We start from the raw sequence: 15710 nt of genomic DNA on the forward strand, positions 1-15710 counted from the left end.
TCCCTATTTTTAGCAATCATTCTCTCCCAAAATATACACATGTAATTGCTTACTTATTTTTTTACCATTTACACATAACTGACACTTGTTCATCCATTGTCTCTGTAAAATACAACCACATTGGTTTTGACACAATTATGTTCATTGAATGAAGAGCCGAGGTGGCGCAGTGGTTAGGGTGCAGTACTGAAGGCCACTACAGCTGACTGTTATCTGCAGTTTAGCGGTTCTAATCTCACCGGCTCAAGGTTAACTCAGCCTTCCATCCTTCCGAGGTAGGTGAAATGAGAACCCAGACTGTGGGGGCGATATGCTGACTCTGTAAACCGCTTAGAGAGGGCTGAAAGCCCTATGAAGTGGTATATAAGTCTAACTGCTATTGCTATTGAATAAAACAGGTAGTCTTCAAGTTGCAACCATAATGGAGCCTGCCAATTAGTCATGTCATAGTAGTTATAAAATGAGTTGTTCATGTAACCAATACAATTTTATAATTTTTTTTGCAGGGAATGAGTGCAGTTAAATGAACACAAGCCCCCAAGCGAACCCATTGTTCACTATGGCGTGGTTTAGCTGAAAACCAAGAGTGCTAATTTTTTGGCAAAACTGTAGTAAAATGTGATCATGTTACTCTGGGATGCAGCAAATGGCAGTAAAAGGGCTGTGTTACCCAAGTGTAATCATGTGACCATGGAGGAGGTGACTATTGAAATTTAGGATCCAGGTCATAAATCCCTTTTTCAGGTAAGTCACTAAATGACATTGTTTTTTTTTTTTTAAAAAAGGTTTCTATTAAATACACATTAAAAACATTGGACACAGAGCGATCTTCCTGGCTTTGTGATTTCCATACATATTTTGACATAACCACAAATACAATTCATTCTTTTTGTACACTGCTACTTTGATCTTACAAACATATTCCTTGTCCTCATTTGTCTATTTGTCTAAATATAGTCCGATTTCAGTTCTGCAACTCTTTATTATTTTCTGTTTCGATTCCTTTTCCTCATTTCCAACCATTGGTACATTTTATTTCCAACTTTCATAATATTCTGACTCAGCCTTATTTTTAAGTTCTAGTGTCAGCCTGTCCATTTCTGCACAGGCCAAAATTTTACTTATTATTTCTTCTTCTGTGGGGATATTGCTTTTTCAATTTTGCGCAAACACCAATCTTGCTGCGGTTGTAACATGCAGTTTTAAATATATCGATCCTTTACTATATTTCTCTTTTGTAATTCCTAATAGGAATAGTTCTGGTTTTAAATCTATTTTTTGGTCTAGCATCTCTTCCAATTATGTCTTTATCTGATTCCAAAATTCCTTAGCTTTTGTACATAACCACCACATATGGTAAAATGATCCTAACGCTGAATTACATTTCCAACACTGCGGTGATTGATTCTTATTCATTTTTGTTAACCTTGTGGGCGGGAGGTGCCACTGCCACCTATAAAACATTTTGTATAGGTGGTCTTTGTACATGGTGGCTAATGTTAATTTCCTATTCCTCTCCCATAAGTCCTGCCATTTATCCAGTTCTATGTTGTAACCAAAGTTCTTGGCCCACATTACCATAGTTTTCTTCACTTGGTCTTCTGCCATTCTATATTCCAGTAGATATTGATAAGTTTTCTTTATCACCTTTTGATCCGTTCCTAATAAAAAAAAATCTTAATTTTTGCTAATTCTTTCTTGATACCCCATTCTTTTCTATCTTTCATATAGTGTGGTTGAATTTGCAGGTATGCCCACTATTCCAATTCTACTCCTTCTTCTTGATTTTAATTCCCCTCTTTCATTTAAGATATTCTTATATGTAACTACTCTCCCCGATTCAATAAAATGTGGATGTATCAACACCTCCAATGTAGAGAACCAAGGCGGGATTTCCATATTATTCTGTTGTTTAACTTTTATCCAAATCTCAAGAAGGGCTCGTCTAACATGGTGCCTTTGGAAGTACTGGTGAGCCCTATGTCTACCTACCCACAAGAATGCATGCCATCCTATTTGCATATCATACCCTTCCAGCATTAATAGCCTCCTATTCTTTAAGTTTAGCAATAGCAGTTAGACTTATATACCGCTTCATAGGACTTTCAGCCCTCTCTAAGCGGTTTACAGAGTCAGCATATCGCCCCCACAGTCTGGGTCCTCATTTCACCCACCTCGGAAGGATGGAAGGCTGAGTCAACCTTGAGCCGGTGAGATTAGAACCGCTGAACTATTTATCTACTCTCTCACTCATATGAGTACCGCAGCTTGATAATATATTTCCCAATCAGGCAGTCTGAACCCTCCTCTTTCTTTGGATTCTTGTAGTAATTTTAATTTAATTCTGGATCTTGAGTGTAAATCGAGAACTACCTGTGCATGTATCCATAAATATGTAATGGTTCACACTGTCTTTGTCTTGCTTCCTGTCCAGTGCTAAGCATTCCATTTATTCTCACGCATTCATTTATCAACCTATTTTCTCTTCCACAGAAAAAACTACAATAATTCTGATTTATTCAGTTTATTATTTTCTATGTTTAAATCAGTAGTCTGACACTGTTATAAATGCCACCTGAAGGCTCAACACTGAAACATGTTTATACATGGCCACAAAGGTTTCTAGCAAATAAAGCATTAAGGAAACAATACATATAATAATATGTCATTAAATATAAATTTATTAAAATTTAAAATAACTTTAAAATAACTTTACTAGGAGGCACAACTACCTTTTCACCATTTTACTTGGCCACTTAGTTGTCACTGGTTTTCATCAACTAGAAGTTTAATATTTGATTTTGTATCCTGAGGGAAAACTATCACTGATGATATTATCTAGTTTGAATAATGAAATGTCTGCAAGAAAGCAATTAAGCTCAGAGAGCACCAATGTCCCATCCTTTCAACTCTGAGATATAGATATCCTCCTTCATTGAGATAAAATTGCCCTCTACGCTGCTTAGAAACCTTCATCAGTCATCCTTGGTTTCAATAAAAACGTGTGAATTTTCTCAAATGAGAAAAAATCCTTGACATGTATATGTCCAATATATGGTTCAATTCAAGGTGTTGGTTTTGACCTTTAAAGCCCTGCGTGGCATGGGGCCAGGCTACCTATGAAATGGAACCATTTTTACCTTGTCATATCAGCCCATTCCAACCTGACAGATATAAAGATACATTGCGGATCCCATCAGTTAAAGAATTCCAGCTGGGGTCTAGAAGGAGAACCTTTCCTGCTTCCCTGCTCTCCCCCAGCCCCCCCACTTTAGAACATTCTTTCACCAGAGGAGAATGGCCAGGAGAATGGGCTTCCATTCTCCTGGCCTTTGTGTCTCTCCAGTCTCACTTGGAGCCATTGAGCTGATTACTATTCTGGAAGCTTACTATTCTTTTAATTATCTTTTAATGTCAAATTTTACCTCAATTTTTTATGTTCAATTTTTATTTTTTTAACATTTTATTTTTCCACCACTCGGGGTCTCTCTGTGAAGAAGATGGGCAGTTCCTAGATTAATTAATAAATAAAACCATGTCTCCACAAATATTGTTAATATCTTCATGGAAGCAGTGGATAATTTGCAAAATCTTTTGCAAATAACAGAGAAACATGTAGAAAGCTGTATAACATCACATATTTCTGCTTCAGAATTGCAGGAGATCCCACTCAAGCAGGAGACCCTACATCATTTCTGGCAGAGGTCAGTCCAGTCTTTTTTGAAAGCTTCCAGTGATGAAGCTCCCACAACTTCTGAAGGCAAGCTTCTCCATTGGTTGATAGTTCTCACTGTCAGAAAATTTCTCCTTATTTCTAGGTTGAATCTCTCCTTGATCAGTTTCCATCCATTATTCCTTGTTTGGCCTTCGGGTGCTTTGGAAAATAGCCTGACTCCCTCCTCTCTGTGACAGCCCCTCAAATATTGGAACACAGTTATCATGTCTTGGTTGCTCTTCTCTGCACTAAAAGAAGTGCAGAGAAGAGCAATCAAGACATGATAGCTGTACCTCAACATCTTTTTTATAGTGTGGTGACCAAAACTGGATGCAGTATTCTAAGTGTGGTCTTACTAAGGCTTTATAGAATGGTATTAGTACCTCATTGATCTTGATTGTATCCCTCTGTTAATGCAACTTAAGATTGAATTGGTTTTTTGGTTGCCGTCGCACACTGTTGGCTCATATTTAATTGGTTGTCCACTAAGATTCCAAGATCCCTCTCACAGTTACTGCTATTAAGCCTAGTTTCACACAGTCTATATGTGTACTTTGGGTTTTTCTTGCCTAAGTATAAGACTTTACTTTTCTGTACATTGAATTTCATTTTGTTAGATAGGGTCCAGTGTGTTCAAGTCTGTCATCTAGGGCAGGGGTGTCAAATTCAAGACCTGGGGGGCTGGATCTGGCCTGTGTGGTACTTAGATCTGGCCCTCTGCTGGAAACAGCAGAGGACCAGCAACAGTGCTTCTGCCAGTGAAAATTGGCTCCCAGGTTCCATGAGTGATGTTGAGCTGGTCACGCCCAACTCGGACCCCAGAAGTCAAACACAACCCTGATGCAGCCCTCAATGAAATCGAATTTGACACTTCTGATCTAGGGTATCTGCTATTCCTGCCAACTTAGTATCATCCACAAATTTAATAAGTTCCCCTTCTATTCCCTCATCTAAGTCATTTATGAAGATGTTGAAGAGTACTTGGCCTAAGATGGAACCTTGTGGTACCCCACTGCTTATGTTCTGCCATGTAAACTTGGCACCATTAAAGACTACTCATTGAATATGGTTTGTCAGCCAATTACGAAACCATCTGATAGTGATGCTATTTATCCCACTTTTTTCTAACTTGAAGTAGGTTGTGGTTTCTGCTTTCTTTCTGCTGCCTGTTACTTCTTGCCATCTTTTCTCTTTAGTGGGCTAACTGTTTCCTTGATTTTTTTTCTTGTTATTTATATGTTGGAAGAAACTTTTTTTTAATTATCTTTGACTTTTGTTGCAAGTCTTTGTTCATTCTGAGCCTTTGCTTTCCTGATTTTGTCTTTGCAGATTCTGGCTATCTGCTGATATTCTGCTTTAGTTATGTGTCCCTCTTTTCATTTTTTTTTCATTTTTGTCTTTCAATTTGCCAGAGAGATCTTTGTGCAGCCATGCTGGTTTCTTCTTGGATTTCTTGTTTTTCTTTTTCAGTGGTATTGTACTGGACTGGGCTTTTATGATCATATTTTTCAGAGTTTCCCAAGCTTCTTGAGTTGTTTTCCCCTTTAGGATTTTCATCCAAGGAATCTTTCTCAAGTTCTTTCTGAGTTTGTTAAAATCAGTTCTTTTAAAATCTAAGACTCTGGTATGATTATGTTCTATTGCTTGTGTTTGCATTATTTCGAATTTTAGTATGACATGGTCACTCTCACCCAAGGTTCCTGCAGTTTCAATTCCCTCTATCACTTCTCTGTTTGCAAGGTTTAAGTCCAGTATGGCTGTCCCTCTAGTTCTCTCCTCTACCATTTGGACAACAAAGTTGTCAGCTAGGTTGGTCAGGAACCTATTCAGTTTCTCACTTGGTGCAGAATTAGTCTTCCACTTGATGTCAGGGTAATTTAAGTCTTCCCTTACTATTGTAGTCTGTTTCCTACATATATTTGTTAGTTGGTTAGCAAAAGAACATCTATTTCTTTCTGCTTGGTTGGTCTGTATATGTAGTATACATTTATGGCAATGGCATTCTCCCCCCCCCCCCTTTATATTGACACATATGCGTTCTAGGAGATTTTCATCTTTGGTTTCTTGCATTTCTGTAGTAATATAGTGATCCTTTATGAATAATGCAACTCCACCTCCTTCTTCTGACCTAGGCTTCCTGAGATAGTAAAAAGCACATGCTTAGTCCCAAAAGTCCTCCTTTTATTTCAAAGGCTGTGAATTATGTTCATTCACAGCCCATAATAAGTCCCAAATAATTGTAAGGAGTCCTATAATAGGCTGTGAAAGTCCTTCGGGATAAGGGTGATAAGGACCCATCTTTATCTTTCTTGAAATGCTGCCAGAGACTTGACAATTAGCTTGGCAAGTCATAAGGAACAAAAAGTCAAAATGGAGCTTCAGATGGTAAACTGACCAGCATGAACCAAGTTGCTTCCTGCAAAGGGGCATGTGCCTTTGCTCCTCCTTTATATCCTATGGGAGAGGTCAATCACCTCCAAGCCTTATTCCTGAGTCGTTCCTTCTGTCTTAACTGTTCTTGCCTTCTGGCAGCACTGGGAAAAGGGGGAGCCTGTTCCTCTAACTTGCTGCTGTCCGACTCTGGAGACTCCAGAAGCAGCACATAACAACCAGATGGCTCTGGCCCCCTCTCTGCCGCCGATGCAGAGCCCTCGTCTGAGCCTTTCCCAGACTCCAGGACTGGCCCATGTTCCTCCCCAACCTCCTCGCTATCTGACTCTGCTGCCAGATCCTCAGGCCACAGGCGGATCACCTCTTTTATGGAGTCTGGTTTTTTTAAACACTTTTTATCCTTCTATTAGTATGTTCCAGTCATAGATTTCATCCCACCAAGTTTCGGTAATGCCAACTATATTGTATCTACCTTCATGTATTAATAGTTCAAGTTCACCCAATTTCATCCCCAAACCTTGTGCATTTCTTTATGCTCTGTAATAGTGTTATTTTCCACAGTGAATAAAGAAAAGCTAAAACTGTGGCTCAAAGGGAAAAAAAAATCAAAGGATTTTAGTGAATTCAAAATAATATTGGCAAACTCTTTGAAACATTTGGGTTCAACTTTACTTACAGAATTGACGGTTGGGAAATATAATAAGTCAAACAACCAGCAACCAGCTGTTTCCTCCCACAAGGTAAGCTTTGCTTTGAATGATTTAACACCTATACATCTGTGTTATCCTGTTTTCTTCACTGAAGTTTTAGTGAGCCCTTACATCTGTTCACAAGATGACAGTTAAATGTTGAATCACAAGCTGAAGAACCTCATTGTTTTCCGTGTTCATAAATAAATAATATCCTCTGTGCTCTCTTTCTCTGTGTCTGTCTGTCTGTCTCTCTGTCTCTGTCTCTGTTTCTGTTTCTGTCCCTCTCTGTTTCTGTTTCTGTCTTTCTGTCTCTCTTTGTCTCTTCCTCTGTCTCTGTTTCTGTCTCTCTGTCTCTGTCTCTGTCTCTGTCTCTGTCTCTGTCTCTGTCTGTCTCTGTCTCTCTCTCTCTCACACACACACAAACACATATACACACACACATACTACACCTTTGGTGTGTGTTAGCCATTCTGACTGCTTATATATGCTAAAAAGTAATTGCTTATGATTCAGCCCTCTTGCTTGTTTTAATCCACAACTTCCTTAATTTAATTTATTACATAGACTTCTTCATAAAACTATAACATTTATCAATGATGTTGATTCCTATTACAGTGATGGTGTGCAGTTTTTTCCCAACGTACCAAGCAAGCAATGTTTACAGAACAGAATGAAAATGTACTTTTTGAAGCCATAGATACGTTTATTCCATGTCAAAGCTGTTATTTGTTCTGGTCTTTGAAATAAATCTTGACGTACTATCTTTCAGTCTAATTTTTAATTATTTTCAAATTACAATCCATACCTCAACTGAATGTTACATATGGTGGAGTACTTCAAACATCTGTAAAAGACAATTGTCTTTTGCTGTTGAAATCAATTGTTTCTTTATATTATACCCTAAATTATAGAGGCAATTGTATTAGCTGACAAGCTTTTTGCCTTCAGAAATTTACCAAGAGATAAAATTCTGTTGGCTTTATATGATTTATCTATGATTTCATTTATCTCAGAAATTATTTTTAATGAATCCTCTCTAGATATGTTAGTATTTTGGGTTGCAAGGTTTGGAACCTGTCACAGAAATTTTTATTCATGTCATTTTCTACTCAGGACTCATGATATATTGATCTTATGTACATGATGAAGATGTTATATTCCATGGGAACCAGAAATAAGGCACCAAACTTTGCCTTTTATTTCTATGAAAAAATATGCATACATTTTCCTATTTGTCTTGGAAAAACATTTTTCCTTCCACAATTCTTCTTAATGTAAACATACTGAATCTGCTGATGCCTTCAAATATCAGTGGTACAATACATAAGAATGAATTGCCCAAATAGGCTTTAACAATTGCTTCATACATGTTGTATGGTGAAATGTATCAAAAAGAACTGCACAACCATTATTCTTTCTATGTTGTACTCTTTTGTTATTGCTAACAAATGAAGCCTTTATATGTATTAAAAACAAGTAGCACAATTGCATCATTAGCAATTCCCATCCATAGTTTAATATTTCTCCATGTAGACAACAAATAGTTCTTCAGAGCAGAATGTGGCAAGCACCTTTACAGGTATCCTCATACTGATCTGAGCCATACTGATCTATCGCTAACTTAGTTCATAAATTTAATAAATTTCTTAAATTAGGCTTTTAACTGTACAATAAATGTACTTAATCAGAAATGAATTGCAGAATCAATATTTTGAGGAAGAGTGAATGGCTCAAGAGGAAGGGAAGATTAATAAAATTATGATTGGATGGAGTTGATGAGAGCGCGGGGCGGAATTTAAAGAACAAAATGCAAAGGCATTGTGTGAATTGGTGCCTAGATATGATCGAAGCAAGGATAAAAAGCTGTAGCGGGGACATAATGAGTAATATTGGTGCAAAGTACATTACCTTTCCATTTACGTCTACTCTCCATTCTTCTTTGTATATAACTTCATACACATTTTGTTTACTTTTGTCATGTTGATTAACCAGAAAAAGATTAATATGATGAATATGATTAAAAGTCTGCAAAGGCCATTCAATGTATTGTTGGTATTCTTCACAAATTTCAACTAATTCTGAGTCTTTAGTTTCCTGACATAAACTCAGTAGTTCCAGGTTACATGTGCATATTCTTCTTTGTAGTGTACATGATATGCATGTTTATATACAATCTTAGTAAGTTTTGTTTTGAATGGTCTCATAATCAAATTCATTTTCATCTTGTCTATCTAAGTTCACAAAACATCTAACTGAGAATGTTTCATTTCTGTTCTTAATAATTTATTAATAATTACTATTTTTTCTTAATAATTCCAGATTCCTTTTTATTCTTCTTACTCTCCAAGTTCCCACTGTACATATCTTTGTAAAATGAAGAAATTCTTTTCGAATATTAGAAAAATCAGTTATCAAAATTTCATATGGCTTGGTCTGGCTGTTATCTTCTCAAGACCTTCTTGTGAAACTTCAGTGCTCTTCTCCAATCACTAGAAGAGGCTCTTATGGTCTCAAAATAAGGCATTAGGTTTTTCTAAATGCAGCAATATCAATATGGTTTTCTTGGCATTAGACTGTGTATTTCCTTATCTAGATTTAATTCTGGAGCGTTTTATTTACTAGCTGGATCAATTTCTCTCATGATTTAAAAACCTACTTGTCCTCATCCCTCTTGTGAATTACTCTTATGCATAATCCATCCCCAATTAACTTTAGAAGCCAAGATAATAATAATAGGAGTTTCTTTTCTGGCCAGTACCACATTCTGGACCACTGATACTATAAGATGAACTGCTTTTTTTTAAATTGACTATATTAATATATTTTAAAAGTGAAAATAATTAAATGTGCACTATGCTGGCTTTCCTTAGAAACATACAATAAAAATAAAGCAAAGATACTGAGTTGCATCGCATCAGAACTGGTGGACTGCTATCTCCTATTACCAATCTAAGGGTAATATTTTCTACTTTCCATTTTCTCTATTGAAGAAAGCAAGATAATTCTAGAAAATGAAATGCTAAAAGGCATGCCAAAGTAAATAATTTTCTTGAAAAATGATCAAACAATATTTTTACAATACATATAAAATTGCTGTAAAACTTTGCAAGGCTAATACTATTTTTCCCCAGTGTGGTTATGATTAGATCTTAGAAGAGGGAATAGAAGGGGAATTTACCAAATTTGTGGATGATATTAAGCTGGCAGAAATAGTCAATACCCTAGATCAGGAGTGTCAAACTCGATTTCATTGAAGGTCACATCAGGGTTGTGTTTGACTTCTGAGGTCCAGGATAGACGTGACCAGCTCACTGTCACTCATGTTGGGGACACCTGTAGTGGGTCGAGTGCTCTAACAGCAAAAACGGACTCCCAAGTTCTGTTTTCAGCTGCTACTGACTCCTGCAACCTTCTACTGGTGAAAATGGAGCCTGGAAGACCGTTTTCACTGGCAGAAGCACTGTTGCTGGTCCTCCGCTGTTTCCAGGATGGCCCTGCGGGCCAGATCTAAGTACCCCGCAGGCCAGATCCACTCCCCAGGCTTTGAATGTGACACCCCTTCCCTAGATGATAGGTCAAGAATCATATATCTATAAACCAAAATAGCAATAATACATTCTGGATTAGTGCGCTTGAGATTGAGATTTTATTTTATTTCAAAATGACTGGTTTAGTTCAATTTTGCACTTGTCTTTAGCAGTACTCTTTTCAAATTTGGATACTGTCCTTTTTGTAAACAAATTACTAGTCTTCATAGACAGAAATTAGGTGCCCAATTCAGCCATTCCATACTATAGAGATGCCACATTATCAGCCCCCTCTACCGTACTAAAAAGACAGGTCAAGGTAGTTGTGATAATGATGATTCAAATAAGCAGGGGATCGTGGTCCAAAATGAAGAAATTTCTTTAGAAAGATGGCGAAATGGGGATCCAGGTATCACACATCAGTCGCACAAGAAGATCAAGGTATGTAAAATGAGAAGTCACCTTCTGATTGGTGAATTGTCAATTGTAAGGGATGTAAATTTAGGAAAGGATATGGAGGTTTTAAAAGAGGTCAGGTGTCTGGCAGTTGCTACTGCCAGCAGAGACAAGAGTCGTATTCTTAAGATAGTCAAGAATGCAAGTAAGGACTGTAATGTTGATGCTATTATACATCTTTGCACAAATGATCTGTCCCAAAAAGATGTACTTTCTGTGAAGAATGATTTCCAGAGCTTGGGGTATGAACTTAGTAGTGTAGGTTGTAGGCTTATCTTTTCAGAGGTTTTACCAGTATATAAGGAACAAAAAGAAAAAGGCCAGCGTGTAGCAGAGTTTAATGTGTGGCTAAAGGAGTGGTGTAAAAGAGAACGCTTTGGTTTTATTAGTCATGATCCCTGCAGCTGGTCCAATGAAAAACAGTACAAAAGAGACGGTTTGCACCCATCCAAGAAAGGGACTGAATTACTTGGCATTAAATTCACAGATTTTCTGGATAAACATTTAAACTGAACAGTGAGGACAGAGAATTAATTGATACCGAACATTTCCTCAGCAATGTAAAACTCATAGGGTTATCAGTGCGTGTAACATAGGTGTTTGTGCAGGTAAGATTATCACTCCTACTGTCAAGCAAAACCAAGCATTTAATAGTGAGTGCCATACCATGTGCATGAATCATACAAATGCCAAGAAAATAGGGGCAGTCAAGCATAACACAGGTTATGTAGACAGTAAACACAGGGTCAATCAAAACGGACTCAAATGTCTATACAGCAATGTACAGAGTATGAGGAATAAACAGGGTGAATTAGAAATTCAAGTAAATGAGGGCAGACATGATATTGTTGCCATTACAGAAACTTGATGGGATGAAACCACAAATGGAACATAACAGCTAGAAAGATTTAAATTATTTAAAAGAAATAGACCAAATAAAAAAGGAGATGGAGTTGCACTAAATATAATAAATAACTACATCTCTACAGAAATAGAGCACAACAATGATGAGAACTATCTTGCATGCATTTGGATCAATATTAAAGGTTGGGGGGGAAACGACATTGCCATAAGCCTATACTACAGGCCACCCAACCAAGCAGAGGAAGTAGATGAACTTTTTGCTAGTCAGCTGACTAAGGAATGTTGGAAGCACACCACAATAGTAATGGGGGATTTTAACTACCCTGACATCAACTGGGAAACAAACTCTGCACCAAGTGGAAGATCCAACAGGCTCCTAACGAACCTAGCAGACAACTTTGTTTCCCAAAAAGTAGAGAAGGGAACAAGGAGATCTGCCATATTAGACTAAATTCTCACTACAGAGAGGAAATGATAAAAGGTGTTGAAGCCACAGGGACCCTGGGGGCAAGTGATCATGCAATATTGGAATTCAACATTATGCAAACCCAAGTAGTAGAACAAAGTCAAACTATAGTCTTGGATTTTAAAAGCTAATTTCAATAAACTTAGAGAGAGCTTGGGAAGAATTCCATGGATGAGAATTCTCAAGGGGAAAACAACTCAAGAAGCTTGGGAAATTTTGAAAAATGAGATTACAAAAGCTCAGTCTAGCACAATATCAATGAAGAAGAAAAATAACAGCTCCCAAAAGTAACCAGCATGGCTGTATAAAGAACTCTCTGACAAATTGAAAGACAAAAACGTTGTATAAAAAGTGGAAAGGGGGGGACATAAGTAAGGCAGAATATCAGCAAATAGCCCGAGCCTGTAAAGATGAAGTAAGGAAAGCTAAGGCTCACAATGAAGAAAGGCTTGCCACAAAAGTAAAAAATAGCAAAAATAGCTTCTTCCAACATGTTAAAAACAAGAAAAACAATAATTGGTCCATTGCTGGGAGAAAGTGACAAGAAGGTGACAAGCAACAGGGAGAAAACAGAACTATTTAACTCATTTTTTGCATCTATCTTTTCACAAAGGGATAAAACAGTCCAACCTATCAAAAACAGCACCACAAATATCAGATTAGGAACATATAAGGTAAGTGAGCACCTGTCTATCCCAGGTGAGTTCAATTCACCAGGCCCAGATGGATTAAACCCGAGGGTTCTGAAGGAACTGGCAGATGAGATCTCAGAACCACTGAACTATATCTTTCAGAGATCATGGAGCACCGGGGAATTGCCAGAGGACTGTAAAAGAGCTGATGTGGTTCCCATCTTCAAAAAAAGGATAAAAATAGATCCAGGAAACTATATACCTATCAGCCTGACCTCAATACCAGGAAAGAGTCTGGAAATGATAATCAAGTAACAAATTAGCAAACACCTAGAAGTAAACAAAATAATAGCCAAAAGCCAACATGGGTTTGTCAAAAACAGATCATGCCAGACTAATTTTATTGCATTCTTTGACAAAGTGACAAAATTAGTGGACCAGAGGAATGCCGTTGATGTAATTTACGTGGACTTCAGTCAGGCATTTGATAAGGTAGACCATAACTTACTGCTAGATAAAGTAGAAGAATGCGGGTTGGACAGCATCACCACCAGATGGATTCGTAACTGACCGACCAACCGCACTCAACGTGTAGTCCTCAATGGAACTGCATCTAAATGGAGTGAAGTATGCAGTGGAGTACCCCAAGGCTCTGTTTTAGGCCCATATTCTTCAATATCTTCATCAATGATTTGGATGAGGGAATAAATGGGGAACTCATCAAATATGAGATGACACCAAGCTGGCAGGAATAGCCAACACTCCAGAAGACAGGCTTAAGATATAGAAGGATCTTGACAAACTTGGACATTGGGCACTATCTAATAAAATGAAATTCAACGGTGAAAAGAGTAAGGTTCTACATTTAGGCAAAAAAAAAAAAATGAATAGTATAGGTGGTACCTTCCTCAATAGTAGTAACTGTGAGAGGAATCTTGGAGTCCTAATGGACAACCATTTAAATATGAGCCAGCAGTGTGAAGCAGCTGCCAAAAAGCCAACACAGTTCTAAGCTACGTAAACAGAGGGATAGAGTCAAGATCATGTGAAGTGTTAATACCACTTTATAATGCCTTGGTAAGGCCACACTTGGAATGCTGCATTCAGTTTTGGTCACCACAATGTAGAAAAGATGTGGAGACTCTAGAAAGAGTGCAGAGAAGAACAACAAAGATGATTAGGGGGCTGGAGACTAAAACATATGAAGAATGGTTGCAGGAACTGAGTATGTCTAGTTTAAGAGAAAGAAGAACTAGGGGAGACATGATAGCAGTGTTCCAATATCTCAGGGGTTGCCACAAAGAAGAGGGAGTTGAGCTATTCTCCAAAGAAAGAACCTGAAGGTAGAACAAGAAGCAATGGGTGGAAACTAATCAAGGAGAGAAGCAACTTAGAACTGAGGAGAAATTTCCTGACAGTTAGAACAATTAATCAGTGGAACAGCTTGCCTCCAGAAGTTGTGAATGCCCCAACACTGGAAGTCTTTAAGAAGATGTTGGATAGCTATTTGTCTGGAACAATATAGGTAGTGGGCCTGGGTACTTGAGAGACCGCCTACTGCCAATTACCTCCACCAGACTGATTAGATCGCATCGATTAGGCCTCCTCCGAATTCCATCTTCTAGCCAGTGCAAACTGGCAACTACCCGGAGGAGGGCCTTCTCGGTGGCTGCTCCGTCCCTTTGGAACGAACTCCCCGTGGAGATTCGGACCCTCACCACCCTCCAATCCTTCCGCACTGCTGTAAAGATCTGGCTGTCCCGGCTGGCCTGGGGTTAAGATTATAGCCCTACTCGAATTGTGTGATTGTTGCGTTTTTCTTTTTTAATATGCTGTATTGTTTATTGTTTGTTGTTTCCCCCTCCCTTTTGAATTGTGAGCCGCCCTGAGTCCCCCTAGGGAAAAGGGCGGCATACAAATAAAGGCAAAAGTAAAAAAAAAGTAAAAAAAGTAAAAAGTAAAGGTTTTCCTGCCTAGGCAGGGTGTTGGACTAGAAGACCTCCAAGGTCCCTTCCAACACTGCTATTGTATTGTATTGTAAGATCCAGATGGATCTTGACAGACTTGAACATACTGGGACTTATCTAACAAAATGAAATTCAATGTAGAGAAAAATAAAGTCTTACACTTAGGCAAGAAAAACCAAAAATACATGCATAGACTGGGTGAAACCAGGCTTAAAAGCAGTAACTGTGAGAGGGATCTTGGAGTTTTACTGGACAACAATTAAATATGAAACAACAGTGTGTGGTGGCAGCCAAAAAACCAATACAATCTTAAGTTGCATTAACAGAGGGATACAATCAAGATCAAGTGAGGTACTAGTACCACTCTATAAAGCCTTAGCTGGAAGCTTTCAAGAAGAGATTGGATTGCCAAGGAGCTTTCAAGCTTTCAAGAAGAGAAAGGAGCCAAGGTGGCGCAGTGGTTAAATGCAGCACTGCAGGCTACTGCTAGATCAGCAGGTCAGCGGTTCAAATCTCACCGGCTCAGGGTTGACTCAGCCTTCCATCCTTCCGAGGTGGGTAAAATGAGGACCCAGATTGTTGGGGGCAATATGCTGACTCTCTGTAAACCGCTTAGAGAGGCCTGAAAGGCCTATGAAGCGGTATATAAGTCTACTGCTATTGCTATTGCTATTGCTATTGCCATTTGTCAGAAATGATGTAGGCTCCCCTGCTTGGGCGGGGAAGATGTACTGGAAGACCTTCAAGCTACTGTTAATCTGTTAACCAATTTCTATAATTAAAAAAAAACATCCAAAATTATATCATAGCTTAATATCTTTATTAGAACAATTTAAGATGTTACAGTGATGTTCTAGGCATCTCTATAAAAGCATGCATGAGCCAAAGAAGAAACATGCCAAGCCTAAATTTAAATGTAATGCATGTGCATTTAGTCTGTTATACATGAGAAGTTACTAATAGATCTTTTTCATTTTCAACTGTGATATATATGGAGAAT

At 38.1% G+C, this 15710-nt stretch overlaps 1 long non-coding RNA gene across 1 annotated transcript; it reads left to right on the forward strand.

The window, feature by feature from the left end:
* The first annotated feature begins 401 nt into the window (after window positions 1-401).
* Window positions 402-7494, forward strand: LOC148045964 (uncharacterized). The gene is made up of 3 exons (XR_015696262.1): window positions 402-744; window positions 6785-6846; window positions 7414-7494. It is a non-coding gene; the product is annotated as an uncharacterized LOC148045964 (long non-coding RNA).
* The last annotated feature ends 8216 nt before the right edge of the window (window positions 7495-15710 follow it).

The sequence above is a fragment of the Thamnophis sirtalis genome, unplaced genomic scaffold, assembly GCF_051295495.1.
Source record: "Thamnophis sirtalis isolate CommonGarterSnake01/CBP01778 unplaced genomic scaffold, rThaSir2_p1.2 scaffold_4, whole genome shotgun sequence".
NCBI lineage: Eukaryota > Metazoa > Chordata > Lepidosauria > Squamata > Natricidae > Thamnophis > Thamnophis sirtalis.